The sequence below is a fragment of the Schistocerca gregaria genome, chromosome X, assembly GCF_023897955.1.
Source record: "Schistocerca gregaria isolate iqSchGreg1 chromosome X, iqSchGreg1.2, whole genome shotgun sequence".
Classification (NCBI taxonomy): domain Eukaryota; kingdom Metazoa; phylum Arthropoda; class Insecta; order Orthoptera; family Acrididae; genus Schistocerca; species Schistocerca gregaria.
This window is the reverse complement of record NC_064931.1, coordinates 269,106,466-269,124,583: the sequence shown is the minus strand read 5'-3', so window position 1 is coordinate 269,124,583 and position 18,118 is coordinate 269,106,466.

Genomic DNA, 18,118 nt, shown 5'->3' with positions numbered 1-18,118 from the left:
CATGGGAAAGGCGTAGGGTCAAAACAGCGTCGACCAGTGAGTGTACAGATTTCAAAGATACGTAGTTGAGTACAAACGAGCAAATGTAGTTGGAACTCTCGTATGAGGCCACTGCGAGCTGAAGTAACTCGGTTGTTCTAAGACAGTCGTGATCAAACCAAAAAGACCTTACAGGTATGCACGAACAATGAATCGTGCACAGATACAGTCATGCGAGAGCTAGTGGGTGTCATCCAGTGATGGGATGGCGAGGCGCGGCAACTCGTGCGCACCGAGAATTCCTCGAGCCTCTCGTTCCCAAGCAATTCTCGAGAAGCCCGGCGGCGTCTGCCGCTGCGCGCCAGTTGGCTGCGACATCGCCGCGCCGCTGGTGTTCTATGAATTGAATGCCGCCACTACACAAACACGCTCGCTGCTCGCTGTTCTCGTAACTAGTACGTGTCAGGCTTCATTCGAGTAAACACATGTAGCTACAGCAACATCTGCACAACTCACTAATAGCCCGGTTAGGATTAATAGAAACAAAGTACGGTACATACCGTTGCCACAGTTCTCGACCCAAGATTCAAAACGTTACCATTTACGAATCCCACTCACTCAACAAATGCCGTTGCAAGCCTAATTGCAGAGTGCACAAACGTGATAGAGACCGTACAATCTACGCACTCGGCTGCTAACGACACTAGCCACGAGTACCATTTCGTACAAAACGCCAGTAGCCCCTTATGGGCTTCTTTCGATGAAGAGGTTTATAATAAAAATCTAATGAAAAGCGGTTGTGATAGCATAGACCTGGAGGTACAACGATATTTGGAATAACCGTACCTAAAACGCACGGATAATCGTTTACACTACTGAAAAAATGGTTACCCAGGTCTAGCTGTCGTGGCAAAAAAAAAACAACTTGCAATATCTGCAACTTCTGTTTCCAGTGAAAGAATATTTTCGAAAACAGGACTACTTATAAACAAACAAGCAAACTAAAAGGCCAATTGGTTAATAAAGTTACATTTCTAAACAAAAATCGACGGCACTGTAGCAATGAGATGTAAAACTGCCTTCTGCTGAACAACTTTCGTTTCCTTTCTTTCTTCAGTAAGTGAACACATGTACGCAGTTTCTGTGTATAAAAAAAGGCTATAGCACTTCTTTTACGTTTAAGCATACATGCAGAATGTACAACGTAATTTATTTTGTAAGAATAAAGCTTCTGTTTTATGCGAATTCTGTGCTCTGTTTTAAACAATACTATGGTTTTTGTCTTATGAGACATAGACTGATAGTTAAGTACACATTAATAACGGTATACAGTTGATATCAATCACAGAATAGTAAGACCGCTGCGGCTCAGTGCTTCGTGTACTGAAGGTATACGCAGTTTCTCAGAGCACGCTTCTCGACCGTACCCGAGACATTCTCGAAATGGTTCAAATGGCTCTGAGCACTATGGGACTCAACTGCTGTGGTCATTAGTCCCCTAGAACTTAGAACTACTTAAACCTAACTAACCTAAGGACATCACACACATCCATGCCCGCGGCAGGATTCGAACCTGCGACCGTAGCAGTCGCACGGTTCCGGACTGCGCGCCTAGAACCGCGAGACCACCGCGGCCGGCAGACATTCTCGAGAAATTGCCTTCGTGTCGCGCGTTTCTCGAGCACGATCATAGCCCATCCCTACTGTCGTTGTTTCCATCAGGAAAAGAGCGATTCAGCAATCTGTGACACCAGTGTGTGGTGATAAAGGGGCACATGCAATAACCTATGTGAATACAAAGCTGAAGTGTGTTGTACAATAGAATGAGTTTGGCGATCTTTGTTAACAATCAAGATTTCATTCATCTTCCAAGCAGTATGTTTCCATGGTGCTCCCCATGCTACGGGAAAGGTACGGGGGCGGAACACACAAACTCACAAGTGATAGATAACAAAATCTGTGCATTGAAGATGCTAGAAAGTCGATACAAGCGTATTTAACCCCAGCGGCATAGTAATAATGTAGCGTTGATTCTCGGATGCGATAGATCATTCTCGTAGATAGCAACAAGTGAAGCAAAATATTTGTTAATATGCCTCAGGAAGACTCAGTGGACAATAGAGGACTATTTTTTTTTTTTTTTTTTTTTTTTGTTGTTGCAGTCCTAGTTGGATAATGGAGTACACGGCGCTGACGTATAAGTTTGCTGCGTGGGTGTTATACGACAGAATTTTCAATTTTTCCCCCAATTTCTGAAGTAGCTGTTAAATTGGGTAGCTCCTCGTGAATGGTCACTAAGTCATGCTGGACCCGACTCCTAACCTCTTTGTAATGCGGAATCTGGGCTTGCAAGTAACCATGGACCCAACTAGTCCACTTCAGCACTGATTAAATTGGATTAAAAGAAATATGTTGCAAAGAATAGTGATATTAATCCAGAAAAGAGAATAACACGGTAGTAGAAGTAACTTTCACTGAAATTACTGTGAGAAACTTCGGTAGTTGAACCTTAATGAGTTAGTGAATTCGAGATAGAGGTCCGTTCACTTGCTTAAATGGGTTTAGTACAGAGAGTACGAGAGCTATTACAAACATCTTTAACGGTAATGTGGGACGAAAGAAAACAACAAATTCCTGAGCCGCTATGGTTTTCTAGTTATGTAAGTCAGTTATGTTAATCCTGAATCGAAATATTGGAACATTATCGGAAATTTGTTCAGATTATATACTAACATGTAATATTTCAGCACGAGCCACCATTTAGTTACCGCGTGTGCGTGCGTGCGTGCGTGCGTGTGTGTGTGTGTGTGTGTGTGTGTGTGTGTGTGTGTGTGTGCAACAGTCGTCTCGGCAGATGGCCCCGAACAATAATCCGCGCTCCTTGAGGAAGTTTAAATCAACAACCTTTAATTGCGTATGCCTTGTAGGTGCTATTAGCAGCGGTTTCTCAGCTGTCTTAGCCATAACTCGAGAAAGGGTTGTGAAAGCAATGTAGTCATTTTTTAATTCTTGCATTGCCTGATAAACGTCACAAAAATTCCAGAACTTGTATCTAAAACGTCGGCAAAGCTCTAAAACTGTCATCATAAAGTTTCCAACGAGAACTGATATGTAAAAGGTACTTGATATTCAGAACAACCATACACTGACATTAAACTAATATTACACCAATAGATAGCATAAAGTCACAAGTAACAAGTAACAACCATTACATAGAATACCAGTAAATCTCGTCGCCATAGTTTCTGTACTGAAGCCGATGTGGGACATTATTATGTACATCCATGTGGGAGCTAATGGCAGCAAGCTCAGAGAGGTAGGCAGTCACAAATGACTGACGTTAGAGTGACACGCTGGCAGAGGCCGGATCATCCCTAACATGGAGGGTTGTTAACTGAGCACAAAGGCAGCAAGAGATAGCAGAAACAGAGTTTGAAGAGGATGGCTGCCATGCAGGCTAAACTTCAAAAATCACCTGTATTCGTGAGCAACCTTTTTGTTACTGAAAGACACTCCTGTTGCGTAAGTTGCTGGATGTGTTATGACTCAGAATGGTCAGCAATACGCCCAGTGCTCACGAAATGTATATGTAACTGTACCATAGCGAGATTAAATGAAATAGAGCAGATTATCGTGCGAAAACGAAAAGGAAGAGGATACTATGAACAACTGGGGCGCTCTGTGAGCTCTAACCATGTCGTTCTAGCTGCATAACCTCGAGGATGAAAAACTGGTCAGTACAGTATCATTACTGCAGTTCAAATTGTATAAATTTTGTGAATTTAGGTTACAGTCACTTCCTGTACTGTATGTTACTGGTTGGTCACCGCCACACTGTATGTCAACTGTGCTTTAACAAGCTGTAACCTAGGATACAGCACATTCGCTGGGAAAGCCTCAGATCACATATTAAGATTGAAACTTCCTTAACATGTGAGAAGGCCACAGTTCTTTGAAATGTAACGCTGACTGTCAGGTTAGTCAGCTTCCATTCGCTCGATCTTCTGTGTATTACTTAATGCGTATCACGTTCAGAATAAACCAAAGGGATTTGCGTATCATCAGATGCATATCCTACGTCATATGATATTTACTGGTACACAAATATTCTTTATCATTGTCTTTTTTTATTTTTATTTATTTATTTATTTATTTATTTATTTATTTATTTTTGACGGTGTGGGCAACAAATGAATTAGTCAGTGTCAGTCAGTGTAGTGTTTAAGTTGGGATCACGTAACTAGTCACACACTTAATATACTATATTCAGATAATTTTGAGGCCCAATCGGTTAGGCAACTACTGGGGTCCTTCAAACAAAACAACCACAAAAGGACGGCACAGTCAATGACCAAAGTGCATTTTCTCCCATTCATATAATATTTAAAACAGTTCACTCCGAACACAAGAGCCAGTAAGTCTTTCTCCGTTATACTGTGATTTGTCTCTGCGTGATTAAGTCGGTGGGAAGCATAGCCAACATACTTTTTCTTATGCTTGTATTCTTGACTGAGAACAGCTCTGACAGCCAAGTCTGATGTGTCAGTTGTAAGGATAAAAGGCTGTTTATAATCTGGGTACACTGAAACGTCTTTGATCTGCATAATAGCTAACTCACATTCTTCTGTCCTCTCAAAAACTGCACCTTTTTTTAACAACTTGGTCACAATGTTACCATGAAATAATCTTTCACAAATGTACAGTAATAATTTGTAACTCTTAAGAAACTTTGAAATTCTTTAATATTAACGGGTAGTGGGAAACTCTGTCGACGGGGGATGCAGCGTCACTCCAGATGAGCTAATGATATGTCCTAGGTACTGGAGTGGCGACATCGCAGACACTTAATTTCCTTAAAACTCAAACATGCACCTTGTAACCTTGACAACACATTTCTCAATCTATACATGTCCCTCAGCATTCCTAAGGAACACAATAATGTCAACTAAGTAAACTAAATACAGAGTAGGCTTCAATCCTTACAGCAACGAGTCGGCGAATCCTTGGAAGGTGGCAGGCGTGTTTTGAGTATGAACTCATACTATCTTGAAGGTACCACAAAAGTGGTTTTAGGCTGGTCTTGAGGAGCAGTCAGAATTTGGTGGTAGCCAGGATGCATATCAAGGGTGGTAGGATACCTACAATTCCCTGATACGTCAAGTGTGTTGTCGCTATGGGGTAGGAGGTAAGCATCAGGCGTAGTCACCTTATTCACACCTCTCACATCGATGCATAGGCAATACATCTTTTCCCCCCAGATAGATTTCTTTGGTATGACCACAATTGATGAGAACCGCACACTAGCTGATCGTTGTATTATTCCTGTGTTCAGCTATTGTTGTATAGTATTGTCCACAACACATTATAAATGATAACGAATTTAGTATGGTTTTTGCGCTATTGGCCTATCATCTCCAGTTAGAATCTCATGGTGCACAAGGTAAGTTGCTGGCAAACATGGTCATTCCTCGAATAACCAAGTAAACTCTTCTGACAGAGGATATACTACATTTCGTTATGTCTCAGTTAAGTCTGCCAACCTCTCATATAACTGGTTCCTAAGAACTTTTCTCACTGACAACTTCTTTTTCTCACATCTGAACTGATTGCCATACTTTAATTTTTTTCCTCTGCTTCTTGTCCACTTGCAAGTGGTTTTCCACATAGTATCTCCATTTCTCACTGTCCAAAATTGTCAGTGTAAAGTGGAACACAAAATTGCTTTCATACTGCATCCACTCTGCCTATACTCCTCTTTACATGTGTTTGTAACCTGTTGAGAACATCGTTTTGGCTGAACGGATGAATCAAAAAGACAGATCTCATCGGTTTTTTGGATTTGATATCCATCTAGAGAACTTCTCCCATGGCACCAATGATTGAAGCAGGAATAAAGCCCAAGTTCGTGGTTCTGTGAAAATTGCGAAATAGACCTTTTCTCGCACATTCTTCATTACTGTGAGGTTCGGTTTCTGCCAAAACATTGAGGTACCACACCGGATCTAACAGTTTGCATCCTATAATCTATCATGCTCTGGTACTGATGTAGGAGGTCGTTCCCTAGGATGACGTGGAAATCCCTTCTATGCTTCCTTACCTCTTCCATTTGATAAACAGAACCCCTATTGTCTGTATGTAAATTCACAAAACACATTTTTGTCAGTACTCTAACTTTTCACCCAGACCGCTAATGCAGCAACACGACAGCTAAAGCACCTGCTTGCCATCAGGAGAAACAAACAAAACTCTAATTTGCGTATCTGTACCAACTAAAACTCTACATTCCTTCCATGAATCTTTCCTTCTATTATTACATTTGCCAACTCATCTACATTTCTATAATGGACAGAATTCATCACTTTTTCTGTAGGGTGGGATTGGGTGACAGGGCCTGCTCCCTGCCATTTCACTGTCTTGGTCACTCAGACAGCCTGTAATTTTGTGGATGGGTGCTCTGCGGATTGTGCTGTCCTCGTTTCTGGGGCTGCTATTGTCGATTTCCGTTGCTTCACAGGAACTGGGTCAATATGATGCCCGTCAGCTGCATGTCCAGGTTTTTACAGCACCCACAGTGTGTGTCCTTTGTGCAAAAGTAGCATCGTTCAGTGCTACATCATGGAGTGGAAACACCCCCTTGCGTAGTAGGACTAACCTCACAGCTTTATTTAAAGCGGTCGTTTTAACCTCACTACCTATTTGCGAGTTTCTACTTGTGATAAACAAATCAGTCATGTTAGTCTAAGCTTCTTCCATCAACACGTCCTTTCGTTTCACATCAGGTTCTAACACATGTGTGTGACATGACACAGTCCGTATTCAGTTGGCAAAAGCCTCAAAGTCGTCACCCATCTTCTGCTATAGTGGGGACAGATGGTCACTGTGATAACGGACTCCTCTCTTATGAGTAGCTCTCTTTTAGCGCTATTGCCGGAACTTCGTACTTTGCTGCATCTCTGTGTCTACAGATTCAACATATGTAAGGGCATCTAGTGACAGCTTCAACTTTGCTAAATTTAATAAAAATCCGTTTGGCGAGGATCGAGAATATCTTACATCATAGACCCTTTTCAAAAATGTAGTTACATTTTCATTTGTCTTGCCCGAGAAAGTGGGGATAAAAGTTACAGCGGAAAAACAGCTCACTGTAGTACGAAGGGAGTTCACATAACTTACTGAAGATTCATTAGCGGATCAGTCTGATTAGCTTTTTGCGTAGTCACTTGAGACCTCAATGCCCCGCACTGCTTCTTTAACTGATTTTCTTAAGTGTGTGCCTACTGATTGCATCATTTAAAGGAGCAACAGGGTACATAACCACATTCAGTAGTAGGTTCTTGTCTTTCTTATTGTCGAGAATGTAAGTCACGCATAGTTACAAATTAGGGAAACACAATTACTTAATGATCATATGGAAATTTGTTTACAGGGAAAATAATATTCAAACAGAAAATAAAACTTGTTCCTATCCACAATGATAACCAAAGCGGTTCGTGGTGAAGTGACGACAGAGGACAACAATGCAGTTCTAGCGACACTTCCACAAATTTCGACTCATGGAGTCAGTGACAGTGGCTGTGGCGATGTTACGATGTTGCGATGCGAGAATGGTATTAGCAGCAGCGGTGGCGCGTTGAAAGCAGATGTGACGCCCAGAACCTTCATGGAAATGGCTGATATGTGATGTGGCGTTGACTCTTGGTAGCAGCTGTGATGGCTCGGGCTCCGCTGCACTAATTGGCGGAGCGGCACTGTGTGCAGTGTAGTTTGCATGCTGGTGGCGACTGACAAGGTCAGGCCCTAACTCGCCACACTGACTGTAACAGCCATGTGTAGCTATGGGCTAAAGCGAAGTGCAGTCCACAGTTGTCGTCCAGTTATCGAACTACAGGATCAAACAGTGTGCACTATGCCAAGTTCTGACAGCAGATGTGCGGGTTGGCCACTGGAAGGTGGTCAGGATTTATGGGTATCGGGTTGAGAGGAATGATGGAACAACAATGAAGTGTTCATGCTGTAAAACAGGATGAGTCTCCAACTTTTTTTATTAAAGAGAGATGTATCCATCAGTGTCTGTGGAGGCCACCGCCACACTGTCTGTATCTGGCGTCTATGAGAAAAGGAAAGGTACGCTGCTCGGGTCGAGAGCTGGCTAGCAAAACAGGCAGAGCTCTTCGCTCCACGTTGCATTCCTCAGTTCACACCTGGCCCTAACATGACCGTTTTCAACCCCTTGATTGGCGGCCTTCTTCCACCATTGTCATTCTGAAAGCATTACCTTGTTAGCAATGCTGAGTCAAACTGTCACCCCATCAGCAGTGCCGGGTGAAAGAGTGGAGTTTGCTCAGTGGCACGTGAACGTGGCATGGGTTGGTGTTGGCTTCCAATTGGTATTTGGTGCCAACCAGCCCAAGTCTAGCCACAGGCCACGAGAAAACTTGGTGCAGATCTTTCTTCCATACAGTCTACCAGCCCACCTTGTACACAACATTATGCCACATCCCGCCATAATACCTGGACCACCAACGCTGCAATTTTGGACATATTCCTGGGTGCACATTTTTACAAGAGTAATGGTCTATTGCATAGCTGGTGATCTTACCACAGACACAAAGATATTCTATGCTACACAGTCCTCCTCCGTCTGATGGAAGAAACATGAGTGCTATACTTCGAGGGTACAACCAGAGGCCTAGCAGGAAATTACACAGCTATAGCATTAGAAACCCCCCCCCCCTCCCCCCCCCTTCCATGAACCATGGACCTTGCCGTTGGTGGGGAGGCTTGCGTGCCTCAGCGATACAGATGGCCGTACTGTAGGTGCAACCACAACGGAGGGGTATCTGTTGAGAGGCCAGACAAACGTGTGGTTCCTGAAGAGGGACAGCAGCCTTTTCAGTAGTTGCAGGGGCAACAGTCTGGATGATTGACTGATCTGGCCTTGTAACATTAACCAAAACGGCCTTGCTGTGCTGGTACTGCGAAAGGCTGAAAGCAAGGGGAAACTACAGCCGTAATTTTTCCCGAGGGCATGCAGCTTTACTGTATGATTAAATGATGATGTCGTCCTCTTGGGTAAAATATTCCGGAGGTAAAATAGTCCCCCATTCGGATCTCCGGGCAGGGACTACTCAAGAGGACGTCGTTATCAGAAGAAAGAAAACTGGTGTTCTACGGATCGGAGTGTGGAATGTCAGATCCCTTAATCGGGCAGGTAGGTTAGAAAATTTAAAAAGGGAAATGGATAGATTAAAGTTAGATATAGAGGGAATTAGTGAAGTTCGGTGGCAGGAGGAACAAGACTTTTGGTCAGGTGAATACAGGGTTATAAATACAAAATCAAATAGGGGTAATGCAGGAGTATTTTTAATAATGAATAAAAAAATAGGGGTTCGGGTAAGCTACTACAAGCAGCATAGTGAACGCATTATTGTGGCCAAGATAGGCACAAAGCCCACGCCTACTACAGTAGTACAAGTTTATATGCCAACTAGCTCCGCAGATGATGAAGAAGTTGAGGAAAGGTATGATGAGATAAAAGAAATTATTCAGGTAGTGAAGGGATACGAAAATTTAATAGTTATGGGTGACTGGAATTCGTCAGTAGGAAAAGGGAGAGAAGGAAACATAGTAGGTAAATATGGATTGGGGGGAAGAAATGAAAGACGAAGCCGTCTGATAGAATTTTGCACAGAGCATAACTTAATCATAGCTATTACTTGGTTCAAGAATCATAAAAAAGGTTGTATACATGGAAGAACCCTGGAGATACTAAAAGGTATCAGATAGGTTATATAATGGTAAGACAGAGATTTAGGAATCAGGTTTTAAATTGTAAGACATTTCCAGGGGCAGATGTGGACTCTGACCACAATCTATTGGTTACGAACTGTAGATTAAAACTGAAGAAACTGCAACAAGGTGGGAATTTAAGGAGATGGGACCTGGATAAACTGAAAGAACCAGAGGTTGTAGAGAGTTTCAGGGAGAGCATAAGGGAACAATTGTCAGGAATGGAGGAAAGAAATACAGTAGAAGAAGAATGGGTAACTCTGAGGGATGAAGTAGTGAAGGCAGCAGAAGATAAAGTAGGTAAAAAGACGAGGGCTAATAGAAATCCGTGGATAACAGAAGAAATATTGATTTTAATTGATGAATGGAGAAAATATAAAAATGCACGAAATGAAGCAGGCAAAAAGGAATACAAACGTCTCAAAAATGAGATCGACAGGAAGTGCAAAATGGCTAAGCAGGGATGGCTAAAGGACAAATGTAAGGATGTAGAGGCTTATCTCACTAGGGGTAAGTTAGATACTGCCTACAGGAAAATTAAAGAGACCTTTGGAGAAAAGAGAGCCACTTGTATGAATATCAAGAGCTCAGATGGAAACCCAGTTCTACGCATAGAAGGGAAGGCGGAAAGGTGGAAAGAGTATATAGAAGGTTTATAAAAGGGCAATGTACTGGAAATGGAAGAGGATGCAGATGAAGATGAAATGGGAGATACGATACTGCGGGAACAGTGTGACAGAGCACTGAAGGACCTGAGTCGAAACAAGGCCCCCGGAGTAGACAACATTCCATTAGAACTACTGACGGCCTTGGGAGAGCCAGTCATGACAAAACTCTACCATCTGGTGAGCAAGATGTATGAGACAGGCGAAATACCCTCAGACTTCAAGAAGAATATAATAATTCCAAGCCCAAAGAAAGCAGGTGTTGACAGATGTGAAAATTAACAAACTATCAGTTTAATAAGTCACAGCTGCAAAATACTAACGCGAATTCTTTACAGACGAATGGAAAAACTGGTAGAAGCGGACCTTGGGGAAGATCAGTTTGGATTCCGCAGAAGTGTTGGAACACGTGAGACAATACTAACCTTACGACTTATCTTAGAAGAAAGATTAAGAAAAGGCAAACCTACGTTTCTAGCATTTGTAGACTTAGAGAAAGCTTTTGACAATGTTAACTGGAATACTCTCTTTCAAATTCTAACGGTGGTAGGGGTAAAATACAGGGAGCGTAAGGCTATTTACAATTTCTACAGAAACCAGATGGCAGTTATGAGTCGAGGGACATGAAAGGGAAGCAGTGGTTGGGAAGGGAGTGAGACATGGTTGTAGCCTCTCCCCGATGTTATTCAATCTGTATATTGAGCAGGCAGTAAAGGAAACAAAAGAAAAATTTGGAGTAGGTATTAAAATTCATGGAGAAGAATTAAAAACTTTGAGGTTCGCCGATGATATTGTAATTCTGTCAGAGACAGCAAAGAACTTGGAAGAGCAGTTGAACGAAATGGACAAAGTTCTGAAAGAAGGATATAAGATGAACATCAACAAAAGCAAACCGAGGATAATGGAATGTAGTCCAGTTAAGTCGGGTGATTAGATTAGGAAAAGAGACATTTAAAGTAGTAACGGAGTTTTGCTATTTGGGGAGCAAAATAACTGATGATGGTCGAAGTAGAGAGGATATAAAATGTAGACTGGCCATGGCAAGGAAAGTGTTTCTGAAGAAGAGAAATTTGTTAACATCGAGTATAGATTTAAATGTCAGGAAGTCGTTTCTGAAAGTATTTGTATGGAGTGTAGCCATGAATGGAAGTGAAACATGGACGATAACTAGTTTGGACAAGAAGAGAATAGAAGCTTTCGAAATGTCGTGCTACAGAAGAATGCTGAAGATTACATGGGTAGATCACATAACTAATGAGGAGGTATTGAATAGAATTGGGGAGAAAAGCAGTTTGTGGCACAACTTGACTAGAAGAGGAGATCGGTTGGTAGGACATGTTCTGAGGTATCAATGGATCACCAGTGTAGTACTGGAGGGTAAAAATCGTAGAGGGAGACCAAGAGATGAATACACTAAGCAGATTCAGAAGGATGTAGGTTGCAGTAAGTACTGGGAGAAGAAGAAGCTTGCACAGGATAGAGTAGCATGGAGAGCTGCATCAAACCGGTCTGAGGACTGAAGACCATAACAACAACAACAACGTAGCATTAGAGATCTGCTCCATGCGTGCTCCACACGACTAGTCAGCATAAACGCTCTGTTGCATATATGACATTGAAACAACTGCACCTTTAACCATCATCTGGGCAAATGAACTTTATTCTGTACTGGTTTCTGTCACTCAGGCTATTATCACTGGAAGAAAAGGCAAATGCATTAGATTCATATTTCTTTTAGATGTTTCGAAAGTCCTCAACGTACAATGATTGTACATGACCGTGAATTGTGTATCATGGGCTTACATGGCAACAAATTGGTCTTATAGCAACACAGTGCCAGACATAAAGAAGCTACCATGAAGAATGTAGAATCCATCCTTTAATGCGTATATTTTCCAATATGAACTGTATCCTAGAGAATCAAAGAACGATGCCCCATTTGATGGATATTATGTTTCTGATTAGTTTACATGGGATGAACATACATAAAACTTTCAGGACTGATGAGCACAAAAGATCTTAATGTCATCTCTTGTTCGGATATGATGATGCGTGAATGTATCTCTCTGGTTCTGCTGACGATGACAAGAAAAGCGTATGCGTTATACTTACAGTCTCACCACTTTCTGTCACTGGCTCAGAATCACTACAGCTATGAAACAAAACGACTCGGTTTATGTCCGAACCGTCTACAAGTATAGATGTGATGGAGAAGATTCTTTGTTAAAACATAGACAGAAAATGCACCGATCAAATACAGTATGGTTAAATTGAGAGCGTTAACAGAGTGGCAGCAAAATCCTCGAACTTAAGTCATCTAAGATACCTGAAAATTAAGTCCGTTTCGTAATCACAGTACGACATTCACCAGTTCAAAAAATGGTTCAAATGGCTCTGAGCACTATGGGACTCAACAGCTGTGGTCATTAGTCCCCTAGAACTTAGAACTACTTAAACCTAACTAACCTAAGGACATCACACACATCCATGCCCGAGGCAGGATTCGAACCTGTGACCGTAGCAGTCGCATTCACCAGTTCAAAACAGTACAGAATTCGACATATTGATTCAGAAATTAACACACACGAAACAAAGAAAAGTGACTCGTACTCCGTCTATTCTCAGTTCTGTAAATCAAGCGGAAATAGTCATACTCTGGAGCACATTGAAATCTTTCGAAATATACGTCCCTTCAGAAGCTAAAGTAGGGTAACGGCCGTTCACCACCCAGAATCAATCACCTTCACAATCGAATACCACTCGTTACCACAGTGAGGTCTGCCTCCTTCCAAAACCCGCGTAAAAGTGTCCAGAATCGCTTCCTTGAACTCTTCACTCGAAATGTCCCAGTCTCCATTTGACTCTAGCACTGTTCCGCCACTACCCAGTTCTCATTGGCTTAAGGTTATCCCTACCAAAAGTACGTCGTTCTCAAGCTCTACAACTAAAGGTTTGTTGATTAATAAACAAGCTAACATTCTTATTCAAGTGCGTTTACGTTAAATGACAAGATTGTCGATAAAAATTGCTTAAACAACCATTTGTGTCTGCTTGACGGAAGCGTCTTCTGGCACTCTTTTCAGTTGTGGGGTCCGCAAATACATGTGATTGACCACTTTTGCATTTAATACCAATTGCAATCAACATCTAAATGAAGTTACTTGCACAATAGTAAACTATTAATGAAATAAAACACTGACAAACAGTTGCATAATGAAAGAGATGTAGAAGACGTTGTACATCAATAAATAAAATAAATACAGGCATTTAGCTTTCAGGGGTGACAACTATAGCACAATGCTATTATCTGAGATAACGTTTGTTGAAATCGCATGAAGCAATTAAATAATCGTCTTGGAGTTGAAGCTTTTTTTCTCAGTGTTTGCTTTAACAATACATATGTTTTTGGATGGGGTTCAAATGGCTATGAGCACTATGGGACTAAACATCTCAGGTCATCAGTCCCATAGAACTTAGAACTACTTAAACCTAACTAACCTAAGGACATCACATACATCTATGTCCGAGGCAGGATTCGAACCTGCGACCGTAGCGGTCGCGCGGTTCCAGACTGAAGCGCCTAGAACCGCTCGGCCTCCAGTGGTGGGGTGGGGTGGGGTACGCCTTTAGCAAAACAATTTTGTTTTTTATCCCAAACATGTTTCACTGCAGCTGTAGTATCATCAGTGGGCTTTTATTTTATGGCTGATATAGATAAGAAATGTTCTTTAACGTTTGTATACATGTAAATTGCGGTTTTAAAAACTAACATTTACATGTATACAAACAGTAAAGAACATTCAAAATGGCTCTAAGCACTATGGGACTTAACATCTGAGGTCATCAGTCCCCTAGACTTAGAACCACTTAAACATAAATAACCTAAGGACATCACATACATCCATGCCCGAGGCAGGATTCGAACCTACCACCTTAGCAGCAGCGCGGTTCCGGTCTGAAGCGCCTAGAACCGCTCGGCCACAGTTGCCGACAACAAAGAACATTCCTTATCTTTATCAGCCATAAAATAAAAGCCCACTGATGATGCTGCAACTGCAGTTAAACATATTTGGGACAACAAAAAACTAAATTGTGTTGTGCTAAAGGCGGACACCATCCAAAAACCGAAGCAATTAAAATTTGTTAATTCTGAGGGTCACTGTGAAAATATTTATTCGCTGTGAAATATTCTGTAATTTTTAAGCTGTTGAGATACTGTTGTCACTGGATGTGCCTCATTCTTATGAGACCGAAAATGTATTCAAATTTGCATAAATACGAGGGCTACCAACAAAGTACATTACGTTTTGGAATTAAATATAAAGAAAGTATTGGAATTTTTTTTATTATATACAGATGAAAGCCACACTTAAATACTACTTTTCTACATAGTTGTCATTTAAATTAAGGCACTTATCGTAGCGATGGACGAGCTTGGAAATTCCTCCGTCGTAAAATTCGGCCGCCTGCGCCTTCAACCACGTGGTTAATCAGTAACCCGATAGAAATACGATTTTTGTGGATTTCCTGGAAAGAGGCACTACAATAAACTCTCAAAGCTATTGCCAAACTCTGCACAACCTCAGAAGAGCAATACAAAACAAGCGCACATGAAAGTTGGGCTCAAAGATCTTGCTGATTCACGACAACGCCCGGGCCCACACGTCAAATGCCACTCGTGAAGTTCTCGAATCTTTTAAGTGGGAGTTGTTTCCTCATCCGCCGTACAGTCCAGACCTGGCACCGTGCGACTTCCACTTATTCCCAGCAATGAAGAAGTGGTTGGCTATGCAGGGTTTTGATGACGACGCTCAGCTTCTAGAAGAGGTAACCACGTGGTCGAAGGCGCAGGCGGCCGAATTTTACGACGAAGGAATTTCCAAGCTCGTCCACCGCTACGATAAGTGCCTTAATTCAAATGGCAACTATATAGAAAAGTAGTATTGAAGTGTGGCTTTCATCTGTATATAATAAAAAAATTTCCAATACTTTATTTTTAATTCCAAAACGTAATGTACTTTGTGGATAGCCCTCGTATTTGCTGTGAGCTATTATCGAATCTCAAAGAGCTATAACGTGGCCATCTTTAAGAGTATCTGACACTCAGCCCGCAGCTCGTGGTCGTGCGGTAGCGTTCTCGCTTCCCGCGCCCGGGTTCCCGGGTTCGATTCCCGGCGGGGTCAGGGATTTTCTCTGCTCGTGATGGCTGTGTGTTGTGTGTTGTCCTTAGGTTAGTTAGGTTTAAGTAGTTTTAAATTCTAGGGGACTGATGACCATAGATGTTAAGTCCCATAGTGCTCAGAGCCATTTGAACTATTTTTTGTCTGATGGCTCTGTGCAATATGGGACTTAACATCTATGGGCATCAGTCCCCTAGAATTTAGAACTACTTAAAGCTAACTAACCTAAGGACAACACACAACACACAGCCATCACGAGCAGAGAAAATCCCTGACCCCGCCGGGAATCGAACCCGGGAACCCGGGCGCGGGAAGCGAGAACGCTACCGCACGACCACGAGATGCGGGCTTTTTGTCTGACACTCCGCCATTTCCTGGAATATATTCTGTATAGAGGCAATGCGAGCATCAGCTGTCCAAATTCCCACCTCTGGGATTTGCCCGTTTCCGGCGACGTGCTCATTACCTCTGCATCTCAGCTCGCCTGGGGCGGCAGCGGTCAACTAGCCAGGTTGGTTGCAGCGACCCCTGTACCCTGGTCCCACTAGGGTTCAGCCGTGCAAAAGATTCGTCTCCTGAATACCAGGCCTCGATGGACAAATAACTCGCCCATAGAGTCGTAACGCTACAGGACATAATGCTCTCCCAACTACAGAGAACACTATTCTGATCAGACAGACGCTTTTCATTTATTGAGGACATCGCAAATTGCCGTTCGTGGTCAAATATAACAGCGCAACTTGCAAGCTTCTGTAGCAAAATGGTTCAAATGGCTCTGAGCACTATGGGACTCAACTGCTGTGGTCATCAGTCCCCTAGAACTTAGAACTACTTAAACCTAACTAACCTAAGGACATCACACACATCCATGCCCGAGGCAGGATTCGAACCTGCGACCGTAGCAGTCGCACGGGTCCGGACTGCGCACCTAGAACCGCGAGACCACCACGGCCGGCTTTCTGTAGCATCTGCATTTATGTTCAGGCATGCATTTCTCTCGATGGTCCCATATTTCAGACCAAGGTTGTACAGACTCGTTTAATATGACTATGTAAGGGCTGCAAGTTCAAAAATATCGTGTCGTGAGACAAGCTATTATTCCGTATTAGGATCACCCGACCCCTATGCGAGCTCGACTAGTCTCAAAAGAACTGTGTTCTACGGGGGCCCCTCTCCTCATTTCTTTAGGGAATGAAACATGTGTAAAAAACCGAAAAGATTCCAAGAACGAAAGGTTGTAGGTGGGGTGCCATGAGATGAATGGCGGACGCATGCAATCCGAGGGTCGCGGTCTGTGCATCCCTGTTTTATTCCAATCCTGTACATGGTCTGATACTCGTTTACATCGTACTTTGTTCACTACGCAACAGTGGAAATTGTATCGAATGCCTATCATAAGTCGAGCTACACAGCATCAACCTGGGCCCCTTTGTCTACAACGCTGTGGACGTCATGGAGGAACAGCGAGCCGAATTTCTCAAGACTACTATTCACGGAACCCATGTTGATGTTTACACAGCAGATTTTAGATCTACAGTATCGTCATAATGTGTGAACGTAAAACATGATGCATACTTCTTCATTTAAGTTACTTAGCGAATACATGTGTCATGTACGTAGGTCGCTTAATAAGTAATAGGCCACATTAAAAAAAATAGCCATTAATGAACATAAACAAACGTCCTTGTTGGTGCTTGACATTTGATGTTTGTTCTGTGCGCCGGTGAAGTTTCGATCTGTTCTAGCAGATGGCAGAGCCGTAGTACAGCGTCAAAATGGCGCCTACATACAACTCACCTTACAAGCGGCGTGCTGTTATTGAATTCTTGTGTGCATAAAAAGAAACCGTGAACCGTGGTGAACATCCATAAATGTTTGTATGTAGAGTGTGGTGACTCTGCAGTTGATAGGAGTTCAGTTGGGCGATGGGTAGAGTAAGTTACAGCCTCAGGAAATCTAGGAACAGAGCTCCATGATCAGCCACGCTCGGTACGTCCTGTCACAGCCACTGCTCCAGCCATGCTGTATCGTGGGGATGTCATTATTCGCGCAGACCGGCTCATTACAACTCGACAGTTGGCTCTACAGTTGTCGATCAGCATTGGAAGTGCGTCTGCAGTGATTGAGACTACTAGATATTCAAAGAGGTGCTCACGATTGGTTCCATGAATGCCCACAGCAGACCACAAGATTCTAAGACAGGCCATTTCATCTGAATTGTTGTCGAGTTTTGAGACGGACGGAGAAGTCTTTCTGTCACGGATCGTTAACTTTGAAGATGACAAGAGTGTCAGTCATGCAGTGAAAACATGGCTACGCCTACAGGACAAGAGCTTTTACCAGCAGGGAATGCATGTTCTACCACAAAGTTGGCGTACGGCCATAGAACGTGATGGAGACGACGTAGAAAAGTGGGACATGGACAAGACATGTTGATGTATATTGTCACCAAATTCTGACTCTTAACAATCAATATATTCTGAGAAAAAAAAGGTGGGGCATTAC